This window comes from Phascolarctos cinereus, unplaced genomic scaffold (genome assembly GCF_003287225.1).
Source record: "Phascolarctos cinereus isolate Bilbo 61053 unplaced genomic scaffold, phaCin_HiC Scaffold_5;HRSCAF=322, whole genome shotgun sequence".
Taxonomy (NCBI): Eukaryota; Metazoa; Chordata; class Mammalia; order Diprotodontia; family Phascolarctidae; genus Phascolarctos; species Phascolarctos cinereus.
The window spans coordinates 249,763,526-249,778,902 of NW_027555958.1; the positions used below are offsets into that span (position 1 = coordinate 249,763,526).

The following is a 15,377-nucleotide window of genomic DNA, read 5'->3' on the forward strand; positions in this document are numbered from 1 at the left end:
TGTTTAGATAGAGTACTGGACCTAAAGTCAGGAAGACCCAGGTTTAAGTATCACTTCTGACCCTTAGTATCTGTGTATCCTCTCAGAGCCTCACTTTTCATAAATACAGGGTAACAAAATTAACTTAGATTTATTGTGAGGCTCAGATAAAATAAAGTAGGTAACATTGCCCACATTAAATGTAGGTATCATTATATGACAATAAGTACTCTGTTTCTTGTGTCATGAGAATTTTTCTGACTTGGCTTCATTACTGTCATTTGCCTGAGAGAAAGTCAAGTAACTAGCTAACATCTGCAGAATTTACCTGAGATATCAGACTTCAGCTCAGGTGATTAACTGGTTAGTGATAAGAGAATTTCTGGCTCAGTTTTATTACCTCTATTTACTTGAAATGAGCATGTCAAGAAACTAGCTGTAAATTCCAGCTGTATCCTCAATATTCACTGACCACTTTATTATTTAGCCTGATATATATACTTACATATGTGTGTGTGTGTGTATGTGTGTGTGTATCTTTTCCTTCTGCTAACCATTCTTTGATGCATAAATCTTCCCCTTCCCCTTCTACCTTCTATGGAAATCTCATTTAGAAATATTCATTGTGAAAGTGTTTTGCATGACGACACATGTATAACCCGTATAGAGTTGCTTGCCTTCTCAGTGAAGGTGGGTGGGCAGGGAGGGAGGGAGAAAATTTGGAACCCAAAGTTTTAAAAACAAATGTTAAAAAAAATTGTTTTCACCTGCAACTGAGAAATAAGATGTACAGGCAATGGGGTATAGAAATCTATCCTGCCTTACAGGAAAATTGAAGGGGAAGGGGATAACAGATTGGGGGGAGATAGAAGGGAGGGCAGATTAGGAGAAAGGGTATTCAGAATGCACACCATCTTGGGGTGGGGGAAGGATGAGATGGGGAGAAAATTTGAAACTCAAAATCTTATGGAAGTGAATGTTGAAAACAAAATAAATAAATTAACAAAGAAAAAAAAATATAGAAGAAGAAAAAAGAAATTTTCATTGTGCTTGTCCTGACTGTGTAACTAAGAACCAATGTGCATTCTGGGCTTCTCTGAGCATGCTGAGTTTTAACACGGAGCCAGTCTTAAGGAGCCTGGATGCTATGAACTAAAGCAATGAGAAGGGAAAGATTATCCTTTGCCTTACTCCTTCCCTTTTATCCCAGTTCTGAGAAATAGGCCTGGGGGTATCTGATTGTGTTCAGTGTTTGTCCTCAGTTTCAGGTATCAGAAGTAATACTGATGGACCCAGTTGCTCAAGCCATGGCAATCCAGGAGCCAGGATTGCCAGCATGGGGCATTGATTTCCACCAATATCTATAAGTGAATTCTTGGACAATTTTTTGTTTGTTTGTTTTTGTTTTGGGGGGGTTAAGTGACTTGCCCAGGGACACCCAACTGCTAAGTTTCAATGTGTGAGGCCAGATTTGAACTCAGGTCCTCCTGATTCTAAAGCCCAAGCTCTATCTACTATGCCACCTAGCTGCCCCTGACAATTTTTTTATATCACTAGGTTACCAAAAACCTTCCAACATTTGACTCAGATGAACAAAATGCAAATTTAAAGTCTCTCTTCTCCAACAACGTATCTTCATGCATTTCTTTTTTATTTTGTTTTATTCTGAATTTAAACGTCAAATAAAATGGATGTTTCCATATACAAAGTAGAATGTGAAGGGGAAAAAAAGATTATAGGTGAAACTATAGATCTCTATTATGTACAGTTTATTTTACTTTTTAAGTATATGTTAAGTGAGGTTCAGGTAGATGGCTCAGTGGATAGTGTACCAGGCCTAGAGTCAGGAAGACTCATCTTCCTGAATTCAAATTTGTCCTCAGATACTTACTAGCTATGTGACCCTGGGGAAGTCACTTAACCCTGTTTACCTCCATTTCTTCATCTGTAAAATGAGCTGGAGAGGTAAATGGCAAACCACTCCAGTGTCTTTGCCAAGAAAACCCTAAATGAGGTCACAAAGGAGCCAAGTCAACTGAAACGACTGAACAGAACAGTAAATACAAAAAACACAACTACACAGTGAGCCAATTAGTCAATAAGCATTTATTAAGTATCTACTATATGCCAGGCACTGTGCTAAGTGGAGATACAAAGAAAGGCAATACTCTTAGGCCATACACACACAAACATACACACACACACACACACACACACACACACACACACACACACACAATCTGTGATTTTGTCAGTATAGGGAACTCTCAATTTACCTATGACTTAGTAAATAAGTTCTAGGAATTTGCCTAGAGCAAATTTAGAGGACTTTAAAGTAAATCTCTACTTACTTTAAGAAAAGTGACTTATTCAGTGTCTCACAGCTACTTATCCTAGAGAGTAAACCTTAATGCTGGTCTTCCTAATCCCAAACATAGCACTCTAGACACCATATATGCCACACTATACTCAAAGCATTATAAAAAAAATTTTCTAAAAGGAAAGAACATTAACAAATATGGGGATCAAGAAATGCCTCATTTAATAGATGGCGTCATCGCTCTAGCAATATATTATCTAAGTGGTTACTGGACAAACATCTCAAAGAGGACAAATAAAGTGGTATTTTGTTTTTTTAGAAAATCTTCAATTTGTATAATTCTTAGCACCTTCTGTCCCCTTTCCTGGCACTTAGCCTTTCTCACTGTAAAAGTTGGAGACTGATGGTTGTTTTTGTTTTTGTTAATTTTATGGATTGACATGGACAAAGAAGTCATCAACTTGTGGCCAACATTCTGGTCATAAACATCCCCACTAGCTCCACCTATTCTCAAAAAGTGAGCAAAGCCTACCCCTAGTTCTGCCCTCAGAAATTTTCCAGAGCTTGCATTCCACCAGAATGATCATCTAAAATCCTTTACTCTTGTACCATGACAAGCAAGATAAAGATGGCTTTAGAGAAGGACATATTATTAGATCTCTGTCCCAAAAGTGGTCATGGAGCCCAAAGTAATATATTATCTTAATTGATTCTAATAACAACCCTGTAAAGCAGCCACTAATTAGTATTCCTGTTTTACAGATGAAGCCTCACATCCACTAAAATAGCTCTCAGGTGCTTCCTCATGGTTGGATGTTTTTGAAGGCAATGCTGCCATAGCATTTGCAGGTTAGGTCTCCAGAGGGGTGGCTCCTACTCTCAGGACTTCTAGAACTCCCAAGTCCTAGAAGTAATCTTGGAGGTTACCTACTCTTAGTTCACAAGTCCCTGTCAGTGAGCTTCCCCTTAATTATCAGCCAATAGATACAATTATTTAGCAAAGACATTTACTGAAGTGGCATAGCAAGGACCATCGTTACAAAGCATCTCCCACCAAACATCAAGGACAGACCCTCTCACAAGTACTCATAATATGTCCATGGGAGAAGGGGTGAAAGAAGTAAGCATGAACTTAAAGTGCAATATCAGTGAGGCATATACATAAAGAATACATGTGGCCAAGTCAACTCACAATTCTGGAACTTTAGGGCCTTGTCTTTTCTGTCCCCTAAGGGTCCTAATGAAAGGTCCTTGCTGAAAGGCAGGGCATCAGTGATGGATGAACTACTTTGCTGCTCAGCTGGCCTGCTTCCTCAGAGAGAATGCCATCTCCACTGGGCTTGCTCCTGATAAAGAATGCTTATTTCCCCCGATTATCTCAATCCATTGCTGGGCTTGATCAGGCAAATAACTTGACCACTAATCATGGATGCTGGACCAGACAGGTCACTTATCCACTACATTGTTGCTAGATTGGGCCAGATCTGCTTCTGGGAAGCTGCTTCCGGATGAAGCAGGCAGGTTGCTCTGCTGCTGCATCTGCTGAGCCAGACAGGCTGCTTTGCTCCTGGACTTCTTCTGCCAAGTTGGGCTGGTGATTTAGTTGCTGGACTATGACTTCCAAGCCTGGGCCAAGAAGCTTTAGATCCTTTCTAGACGTGATATGTTTTGCCCTCTTCACTTTAATGCCAGTTTCCCACCCACCCCCCTTTTAGACTCACCTTCGGTTTAGCTAAGTCTCAGCATCTCAGACTATTAATTACATCAGCAAAGAATTAGCAGTAGCCAAGTTGAAAAGGCTTTGAATATAGGCCCAATGATATATTGTATACCTGTCACCGAAGGGCTAGCCTAGCTCGTGACCATATTGACTTTGGGTCATTAACTTTTTTACTAATTTAGATCAACTACCAAGTTTTGAGGAGTTGTATACTATATCAGTGGAAGTAGTAACCACACCCACAAAATCATGGAACTCTGCAATATAGACATATTGAGATACAGATGAAGAAATTGAAACTCAGGAGAGGAAGATTACTTGCTCAATCAATAAGTGGCAGAGCCAGGACTTAAACCTAGATCAAAGGATTTAGAATTGGAATGGAGCTTAGAGATTATCCAGGACACCTCCTTTTAATTTACAAATGTGAAAACTGGGACTCCTGTTGCTTAAATGATCTGTCTAATGTTCTATAGGTATTATAAATAATAGAACCAGGGATGTGAATCCTGGTCCTCTGGTTCTAAATCCATTGTCTTTTCTACCAGACTACTCTACTCTTCTGGTTCCTAAGTGAGTATTCATTTCACCAAGTCACTCTGCCTCTGTAATACTATGTGATCCTCAATAGCCATGTGGAAGTCAGACCATTTAAGATGGGTATGATTATCTCCATATTGCAGACAAGAGAGAAGTGAGGCTCAGAGAGATTAAATGGCTTGACAGAAGTTATAAAATTATGTAGTGGTAGGGCCATGTCTAGAGCTATGGACTACTACTCTCCACAAGGTTCTCTTTTTTTAAAAAAAATTGAATACTCTGGTACTTTTCTACAACCTCCCCTCAACACACACACACACACACACACACACACACACACACACACACACACACACACACACTCTTACTTCCATGGGAGTAGGGGCCTTTGTATCTACTTTATTTACGAGTTGTGTCAGCTGGTCTGAGGAGGGACTTCTAGAAAGGCAAAAGATGCCAACTAAAAAACGTTATTCAACCCTGTTTGCATGAATCCCATTTGACACTCCCTCCCTCCCCCCAGAAGGGAAGAGGAATAAGAGACACAATTATATTATAGACAAAACTTTGAGGTTATCTTTATGTTCTATTAAATTCACACCTCTCATATTCAGATGGTAAGCTCATTAGACCTGTGAGGAAAACAGACGTTTGCTCATCCTATTTGGCTTGGTGAAGAATGAAAACTCTCCTTTCTTTAAGCTGACTATTCTTGACTAATTGGCTAAATGATAGTTTTTTGTGAATATAAAGACAACAGCAGCAATAATTTATACAGTGCCTTGAGGTTTACTAAGGTGTGCTATCTTTTTTGATCCTCAGCACATTCCTGTAAGATAGGCAGTATAACTATTTCTCTCCCCATTTAACAAATGAGGAAACTGAGGCTCAAAGAGGTTCAGGGCCTTGCCTGTGGTTGCATGGCCAGTATCAGAGGAAGAATTTGGACCCATGTCTCTGTTAATTAGAAGTATAGTGCATTACCATTGCATGTTACCTTACATGACAGTTAAGAATAGGGAAATAAAGAAGTATACATAAGGAGGACATAGAATTGAAAGAAGAAACAAGACAACCACAGCCTCCTATCATATACTCCATACTTTTCACTAAGTTCCAGGAACCCTAAGCTTTCTTCCCTTCCGTATAACTTTTATATCCATTGGAAGAGAGGGCAAAGGCTGAAAACTACTCCCTGATGCCTAGGGTATTGGCAGAAACCAAGACCAATTTATGCGTTCAACTGAGTCCTTGAGAACCCTAAGCCCCATTCCGGTAATTAGTGTCTTACTTACAGGCATTCATAGGGGTAGCTCAAGGAACAAAGTCAGTATCATGAAGAATAAGAAAATCAGGAAAAGACCTATTTTGGGGAAATGTGGGCCAGAGTTTAGTTTTATACATATTGAGCTGGAGGAGCTATCAAAACATCAAAGTAAAGATACCATGTAGGCAATTGGAAATAGGAGACTGGAAATCAAAAGGGAAGACATGGATGGAGATGTAAATTTAGAAGTAGCTGTTTAAATATCTCCCTTGGTAGTAGATACCAAGGGGCAGAGAGTCAAGTGAAACTGCAGAGAGAAAAGAGCCAAAGATAAATACACAGGGAAAGCCTGCATTCCATAGGGATAAGGAGGAAATGGAACCAATGAAAGACAGATAAGGGAAAGTAAAAGAGATAACAATGATAAAGTCTGATATTAATATCATACTTCACGTGTATTATCTCATTTGATCCTTGCAATTCTGCAAGAATAATTTTTTTTAATGGGAAAACATATTTGGAAATGTTGAGTGACTTGCCTATTCTGACATAATTAGTAAGTGCTGGAAGTAAAATACAACCCTCCTGACTTCAATTCTAATATTTTACCTATTAAACCATGAAAGTAGGAGAAGGGAAAGGGAATAAGCATATATATTACCTATTATGTGCCAGGCACTGTGTTAAGCACTTTTACAAGTATCTCATTTGATTCACACAACAAAGGGACAGCTAGGTGGTGCAGTGGCTAAAGCACTGGCCCTGGAGTCAGGAGGACCTGACTTCAAATCCGGCCTCAGACACATAACACTCACTAGAGTCACACAGACCCTGGGCAAGTCACTTAACCCCAATTGCCTCACAAAAAAAAAAAAAAAGAGAGAGAAAGAGAGAGACATTCACACAACAACCCTCCAAGGTGGTTTCTATTATTATTCCCAATTTCTAGTTGAGGAAACTAAGGCAAACAGAAGTTAAATGACTTGCCCAGGGTCACACAACTAGTAATTGTCTGAGACTAGATTTGAACTCAGGTCTTCCTGACTTCCTAACAGATCCAGCACTCTAAATACTGTGCTACCAGCTACTTCTCTAGGAGAAAAAGTATCTGTAGTGTCAGAAAGTCAAAGAGAGAGAAAAGTTTCCAGAAAGGAATGATATCAAAGAAAACATACCCCAAGCATCCAGGAAGAAGCAAAGAACTACAATTTGAGAACCAGTGTATTACAATCAAGATCACAGAAGATCTGGCAGCTTCTCCTATAAATGAAAAGACAGCCTGTAATACTAGACAAAAGGCAAAAATACTCTTCCAAACTGAGTATATAAGTGGGAAAATGGATTTGCAAAGTAATAGAAGACTTTTAAGCAGTTCTAGTGAAAAGACTAGAACTGAATAGGAACTTTGAAATACAAATGCAAGAGTACAAAGAAATCTAGAAAAATAAATATATTTGAGATATTGGAAGGAGATCTATAATGATGTGGATGAGGAAACAAGTGTCATTCCAGAACTTTAATCTCTTCAGAAGGTATTGAAGGAGTTAAATAAGAAAAACAGAAGTCCTGGAAGTGAACTGGTTTTGTTCTGTGGATTTTAAGGGGGGAAAAGAGGATAAAAGGAATATACTGTTAGGAAGAAGGAGGTAGGATTTACTATTTCTCAAAATTATTCTGTCTGCTATTTCTCATAAAAAAATTCATAAAAAAATTTGTTGTTGTTTAGTCATTTCTGACTCTTCATGACCCCATTTGGGGTTTTCTTGGCAAAGATACTCGTGTGGTTTGCCATTTCCTTCTCCAGCTCATTTTAGAGATGAGGAACTTAAGCAGAAAGGGTTAAGTGATTTGAAATGGACAAAGGAGGGTTGGAAACACATACCAGTTTGGTGTAGTAATACATTAAACTCAATGGGGAAACAAGCAGAGGTGGGGGCAGGGCAAGTGAGAGGATAATACCAAGGAGGGAGAGAAAAAGAAAAGCAACAAACTAAAATCTAAGGAAATGCCTAGATTATTCCTTAGACAATTGGAGAATAGCTGAACAAATTGTGGTGTAAGAATGTAGTGGAATATTATTGCACCATGAAGAATAACAAAACAAAAAAAAAATTCAGAGAACACTGGGTGCCATAAACTAACACAGAGGAAAGCGATCAGAACCAAAAGAACGATTTATGCAAGAATAGCAACATTGTAAAGATTTTTAAAAAAAATTTTAAACTGAAAGATCTAAGAACTCTGATCAAGTCAGCGACCAATTATCAGAGGATTCATGTCACCTATCTCTTGACATGGAGGAGACTAACACAAGGTTCAGAAACACGCATTTTTAGGTGTGGCCACTGCATGGTTTCATTTTGCTTGACTAAGCTTATTTGTTTCAAAAGTTTTTTTTTTCTTGTCAGTTTTTAATGGGGAAGGAGGATCAAGGGAGATTAGCTAGCAGTAGCAATGTACGAAAGAGAAGACCAATGTAACATTTATTTAATGCAAGGAAGAAAAGAGAAGGAAAACCCAAGCAGAGCAATTTTGAAAGTAATATATAGCATTGATTATATACTTTTTTAAAAGTAAGTGGTATAAAGTGGAGATTAACACTTTTATATAGAATCTTTTTATATTCTGCTATGATCCTTTTTAAATTTTATCTTCAGAATTTTTTTGTAAAGTAGTCAACATTTTCAAATGCCACAGGTGTCAAAGACAATGTTATCTGCAAATTTAAAAGAAGGAACATTGAACTTGGCAAACAGGAAGTCACTGATGAAATTCAGAAAATAATTTTTATAAGTTGATATGGATTTCTTGCTTCTGTCATATTTACAAGGTGTTAAGAAGTGAATGAATAATAAAGCAGAAGTACCAAGTTTAGCATATGCATTCAAGAAGTTTGAAGGCAAAATTAAGTGGAAAAGTATTGCAATAGCTACTTTGGGGCATTAGTGAAGGCTAATTTTAAAAGAAGGTGAGGGGTTGGGAAGAAAGTGATTCTTAAACTGAAAATTCTTATTTAGCATACGGAAGAAAAGATAAACAACTCAACATTTTAAAAAAAGAAAAATTACAACAGTAAAAGGAGAACTCAAGGATATGTCTTTGGTGTGGGGTTAATTAAGATTTTTTCATTACATAGTAAAATGAGTTTTATCTATTTTTAGTGTGTACACAATGTTGGTGGTAGGGAATCTCTGTGTGTTAGTACAAGGAGAAACATTGGTCTTCAAACAAAATAGTACTTTGTTCAGGTAATTTTTTGAAAGTAATATATTGTAACATAGTGGGGGAAATTTTACAATTGTGACTTTGAATATTAGTGGGCTAAATTCACCAGAGAGAAAGAGAGAGAGAGAGAGAGAGAGAGAGAGAGAGAGAGAGAGAGAGAGAGAGAGAGAGAGAGCACAAAATGCAGAATGCATTAGAAAACAAAATGCAACAATTTGTTGTTTACAAGAAAACTATCTGAAGTGTAGGGATTCACACATTTAAAGTGGAGGGCTAGAACTGACTCAAGTTAATAAAAAACAGGAATTGAAACCACTACATTATGATTAGCATTACCATTGATAATAAAACAATTTCAATATTAAGCACATACATACCTTATGGCATAGCAAACAAGATCTTAAAAGAAAAGTAAACAGAATGAAAAAAAGACCTAGCTAGCAAGACACTAATTTTAAGTTATATTCCTTTGTTAGATCTTCACAAATCCAAAAGAATAATAAGCAAAAAAGAAAATAATATATATGAACAAAGTATTGGGATAGGTTTGATATAGAAACTTCTGTGTGAGTATCTTATGAAATACATATATTTCTCTGGAATCCATGAGACTTTACAAAAATTTACAAAAACTGATCATGTGCTAGGGTACAAAGAACTCAAATGTAGGGAGAAAGGGAGAAATTTTAACTATATCCTCAGAATCAATAAAGGGAATAAACAAAATATACAGACCTTAATGAATAATAAAGACCCATGAAAATATAATAAATTATATTAAAGGAAATGATATGGTTGAAACAAGACAAAATATACATATATAATAATATGTACATAGAATATTTACATAAAAATATTATGTACAAAAAAGTATAAAATGTACATATAATACATATAATTATATACAATATATATATGCATATATATGTATATCCCTGAACACCTGTAGCAACAAAAGAGAAAAAAAAGTGGACTGATAAATTGAGTATGCAATTAAAAAATTAGAAAAATCACAAATAATCCCAAAATGAGAGCAAATAATTTTGAAAAACAAATATCAGATCAACAGAGTTAAATCCACATACACAATGGAACTAATAAAACAAACAGAAGGTTTGTTGAAAAACCTAACATTATTATTTGGGGGGTGGGGTAGGGTTAAGTGACTTGCCCAGAGTCACACAGCTAGTAAGTGTTATGTGCCTGAAAACTTAACATTACTGATAAGCCACTAATGTGTTTTTTAAATGAAAATAAAATTGAAAAATGAAAAGGGAATATATAACAAATTATAGGAAATCAAGGAAAGCAAGGATAATATATCAAATTATATTGCAAATTTAATATAATGTAATATAGTGCAATATAACATAACATAACATGACATGACATAATGTGACATAATATCATGCAATACAATATATCAAATTATATTGCAAAATTAACTTAATTATCCAATCCAGGTCAATATTCCACTTCCAAACAATGACTCACTCAGAGCCTGAAGGTTCAAACAAGCAGTCTTTTTACTAAAAACATATTCTAATGCCTCCAGATAAAAGCAGTTTCTGAGATGGCTAAAAGAGGTATGAAAACTAAAAACAGAAGGAAAAAAAAAAAGAATCTGCCTACAAGGATATAAAAAGCAGTTGGCAAGTAGATTTTCTGGGTCACAGTAAGGGGCCTATTAACTCATACCTGTCCAGTTCCATCAATATCCTGATCTACAACAGACACCAATTTTCTCCCTGAAACAAAAGTCTTTTTTTTTTTAATATAAATATTTTTCCAGTGATGTTGTGTGACCATGAGCATGGAATGGTAAAATTCCAAAGAATCATTCCAAAGAATCAAACTGAGAATCATACAAAGGGCAAAGGAAAAATAATTGGTGCAAATAAACCAACTTCTAACACATTACAAACATTGAATTAAGAAGCAGTGTCAGGATGTCATCAAAGAAATGTATGACTGAAAAAGAAGATGAGTTAGTCAAATAACAAGGGCAAGATATTACCAGTGAATGGCATGCTTGTTCCATTGATGTCTCACAGTGTTAAGAAGGCATTAGGAAGCTCCCTCCTTTCTCTTCCATCATACACGCTGGGTAAACCACCCGTGGTAAATATATGAGAGATCATGGACAAGAGTCATATGCAGTAGGAAGGCCCTTATAGATTGTAATTTGCATCTACAGAGGAAATACCCACATCAGATCACAGAGAACATTGAAATATTGGAGTATGGCAACAAAACTGAAAAAAACACATGAATATCTACAAAATAACAAAATAGGAAAGGGATAAATGAAATAATATGATCTTGAAAAAATTAATTGAGCAAGTCATAAATGAACTCCTACAGAAGGAAAAAAAACTACCTCTAGGTCCACATGGATTTAAAAGTGAAAATAAGGACGTTGCAGAAAGTATCTAGAGAGCAGATCCGAGAATAGATACTTTGGAAGCATGACGAATACAGAGAAAAGAGAAAGACCAAATAATTACAGGCATCATGAGTCAAAGAATGAAAGTCTAGAATAAACAGAAAGAGAAAGATGGCTAATGAAGAGAGTGAGAGAAATCCGTTTTGGGAAGGGACATACACACACAAAAGAAATTGAAAATTTAAGGAATAGGACTAGCTGAAGGGGAAGAAAGAAAGTGATATATCAAATAAGAATTGGGGATCAGGAGTAAAGGAAGAGAACCAGTGGCAACAGGGCCACCTTAAAAAGTTAGAGTCACGTAACTAGAGGAACATAATACTGTGTTTATTGCAGAAAAGGGAACTTGAAACTGAAAGGCTTTCACGTAGACAACATTAAGGCATCTAGGACAAGAAGAGAAGTAGACAAATGGGAAAAGAAAACATTTTTCATATTAAATAAAATGAGGAGCTGGTTTTATTTAAAAATAAACAAATAAACCATTGGTTAATTTCATTTTTAACAAAAGAAAGAAGAAAACCAAATTATCAGTATGAAAAATGAAAAAGGTGAATGCACCGTGAATGAAAATGAAATTAAAATAATTATTAGAAGCTATTTTGCACAATTATATTCAAATAAAATTGACAATATAAATCAAATGGATGAATAATTATGAAAATATGTTGCCCAGATTAAAAGAAGAGGAAATAGAATATTTAAATAACTGTATCTTAGAAAAAAGAAATTGAACAAGCTAAGAAAAAATCCCCAGGACCAAATGGATTTACAAGTGAATTCTACCAAACAATTACAGAAAAAATAATTCCAATGCTATATAAACTATTTGAAAAAATTGATAAAGAAGGAGTCCTACCAAATTCCTTCTATGACATAAATATGGTTTTGACATCTAAACCAGAGAGAGCAAAAGCAGAGAAAGAAAACTATAGGACAATTTCCCTAAGGAAAATTGATCCAAAAATTTCAAATTAACTATCAGCAAGGAGATTACAGCAACATATCACAAAGATCATACACTATTACCAGGTGAGAGTTATACCAAGAATGCAGGACTAGTTTAATATTAGGAAAACTATAAGCATAATTGACCATTAACAATGACAAAAACAAGAAAAATCACATGATCATATCAATAGGTACAAAAAAAGCTTTTGACAAAATACAATTCCTATTCCTATTTAAAAAATACTACAAAGCATAGAAATGAATTGAACCTTTATTAAAATAAGTATTATTTATCTAAAATCAAGAGCAAGCATTATCTTTAACAGGGATAAATGAAAAGCCTACCTGTTAAGATCATAGGTAAAGCAAGGATGTCCATTATCATCACTATTATTCAATATTGTGCTAGAAATGCTGGCTATAGCAATTAGACAAGAATAACAAAATGAAATTTTCTACATGAGATGACGTTAGAAAACCATAGAGAATCAACTAAAAAACTACTTGAAACAATTAATAACTTTAGAAAAAATTGCTGGAAGTAAAATAAACCCACATAAATCATCTTTATGGAAGAGATAAAAAGAGAAATTCCACTTAAAATAAATGCAGACAATGTAAAATACTTGGGAATCTACCTACCAAGACCAACATAGCAACAACACTTTTCACAAAAATAAAGACATCTTAAAAAGTGGAGCAATATTAATTCCTCATGAGCAGGCTAAGCCAATATAATAAAAATGATAATTCTGCCTAAATTAATTTACTTTTTCAGCAACATACCAGTCGAACTACCAAAGAATTCTTTTATAATGCTAGAAAAAAAGAATAACAAAATTCATATGGAAGAAGAACAAAAAGGTCAAGAATTTAAAGAGAATCAATGGGGGAAAAAAATGTGAAATGCAGCCTACCAGTCCCAGGCTTCAAGCTACATTAAAAACTAGTTAGTAATCATGAAAACAATCTGGTACTGTCCAAGGAAGAGCGTGGATCAGTGGATAAGGATCAGTCGAATAAATTAGATTTGCAATCTACAGTGGCAAATCACCATGGCAATCTAATGTTTGATAAACCCAAAGATTTGAGCTTTGGGGACAAGAACTTACTGTTTGACTAGGAAAAGTAGAAAGCAGTATGGCAGAAACTAGGCAAAGACCAGTATCTCACAACATAAGTTACACACAAGATAAGTTTAAAATGGCTACATGATTTAGACATAAAGGGTTCTATCACAAGCAAATTATAATATATGATATGATATGATATGAACATAATATAATATCATAAGAAAAAAAGAAAAATTTACCTGTCAGATCTATGCATAAGGGAAAAGTTTATGACCAAAGAAGAGATAGAGAGCATCATGGGAAGTAAAATGAATAATTTTTATTACATTAAATTAAAAAGGTTTTTCACAAACAAAATCAATAAAGCCAAAATTAAAAGGAAAGCAGCAAAATGAGAGGAAATTATACAGCAATTTTCTCTGATAAGGATCTCATTTCTCAAATTTATAGGGAACTGAGCCAAATTCATAAAAGCAAGAACCATTCCCCAATTGATAAATGGTCAAAGGATATGAAGAGGTGTTTTCCAAGAAGAAGAAATCAAAACTATCAATAATCACATGAAAAAATGCTCTACATTAGAGAAGTGCAAATTAAACAAACAACTTTGAGGTACCACCTCACACCTATAAGATTGGTTAATATGACAGAAAAGGAAAATAATAAATGCTGAAGGGGATGTAGAGAAATAGGTACAATAATGCACAATTGATGGAATTGTGAACTGGCACAATCATTCTGGTGAACAATTTGGAACTATGCCCAAAGGGCTATAAAACTGTGCATACCCTTTGACCCAGCAATATCACTACTAGGTTGTATCCCAAAAAAAATCAGAGAAAAGGGAAAAAACCTATATGCACAAAAATATTATAGCAGCTCTTTTTTTTTTTGGTGGCAGAAGATTAGAAATTGAAGGGAAGCCCAACAAATTAGGGAATTACTGAGCAAGCTGCAGTGTAAGACTGTAATCGAACACTACTGTGGTATAAGAAATGATGAGCAGGATGATTTTGGAAAACCTTGGGAAGACACACGAAGTGATGTATAGTGAAACGAGCAGAAAAAGAACACTATACACATTAATAGCATGATTGTAAGGATGATCAACTGTAAAAGACTTAGTTACTCTGATTAAGACAATGATCCAAGACAATTCCAAAGGACTTAATGAAAAATGGTATCCAGCTCCAAAGAGAGGACTGATGAAGTCTGAGTGAAGATAGAAGCATACTTTTTTCACTTCATTTTTCTTGCTTTTTTTCGTTTGTTTTCTGCAACATGGCTAATATGGAAGTATGTTTTGCATGATTTCACATGTATTGTATTACTTGCCTTCTCCTTTAAAAAAATTTTTTTTTGTTACGTTTGAGTTCCAACCTGTTATCTCCCTGCCTCCTAATCCTACACTAGAGGCCAACATTTGACACAGATATATATGTGGAACTATGTAATACATAGTTCCATATATCATTTCTTTTTCTGGAGGTGGATAGCATCTTCATTCATAGCTCCTTTGTAGTTGATTTGAATATTCATATAACTCAGAATAGTTTAGTCATTTGCATTTACCCTTTGAACAATATTGCTGTTACTATATACAATGCTCATGCAAGTCTTTCAATGTTTTCCTAAAATAAACCTGCTTATCATTTCTTATAACACAGTAGTATTCTATCACAATCTTGTGCCACAACCTATTCAGCCATTCCCCAATTGATAAGCATCTCCCCAATTTCTAGTTCTTTGCCAGCACAAAGAGAGCTACTATAAATATTTTAAAATATATGGGTCTTTTTTCTTTTTCCCTGATCACCTGTGGAAACAGACCTAATAGCAGTATTGCTGGGCCAAAG

General features: G+C 35.3%; 1 protein-coding gene across 3 annotated transcripts in view; it reads right to left on the reverse strand.

Moving 5' to 3' along the window:
* LOC110202632 (putative olfactory receptor 2W6) overlaps positions 1-11,917 on the reverse strand; it is a 227,827-nt gene extending 215,910 nt beyond the window's left edge. For 2 of the 3 annotated variants that reach the window (XR_013487094.1, XR_013487093.1), the window contains exon 1: positions 11,069-11,896. The gene's annotated coding sequence lies outside the window, so the exon portion shown is untranslated. Of the gene's footprint in view, positions 1-11,068 lie in introns of all 3 variants that reach the window. The other variant, XM_078155534.1, reaches the window with a different exon arrangement.
* Positions 11,918-15,377: the final 3,460 nt, after the last annotated feature.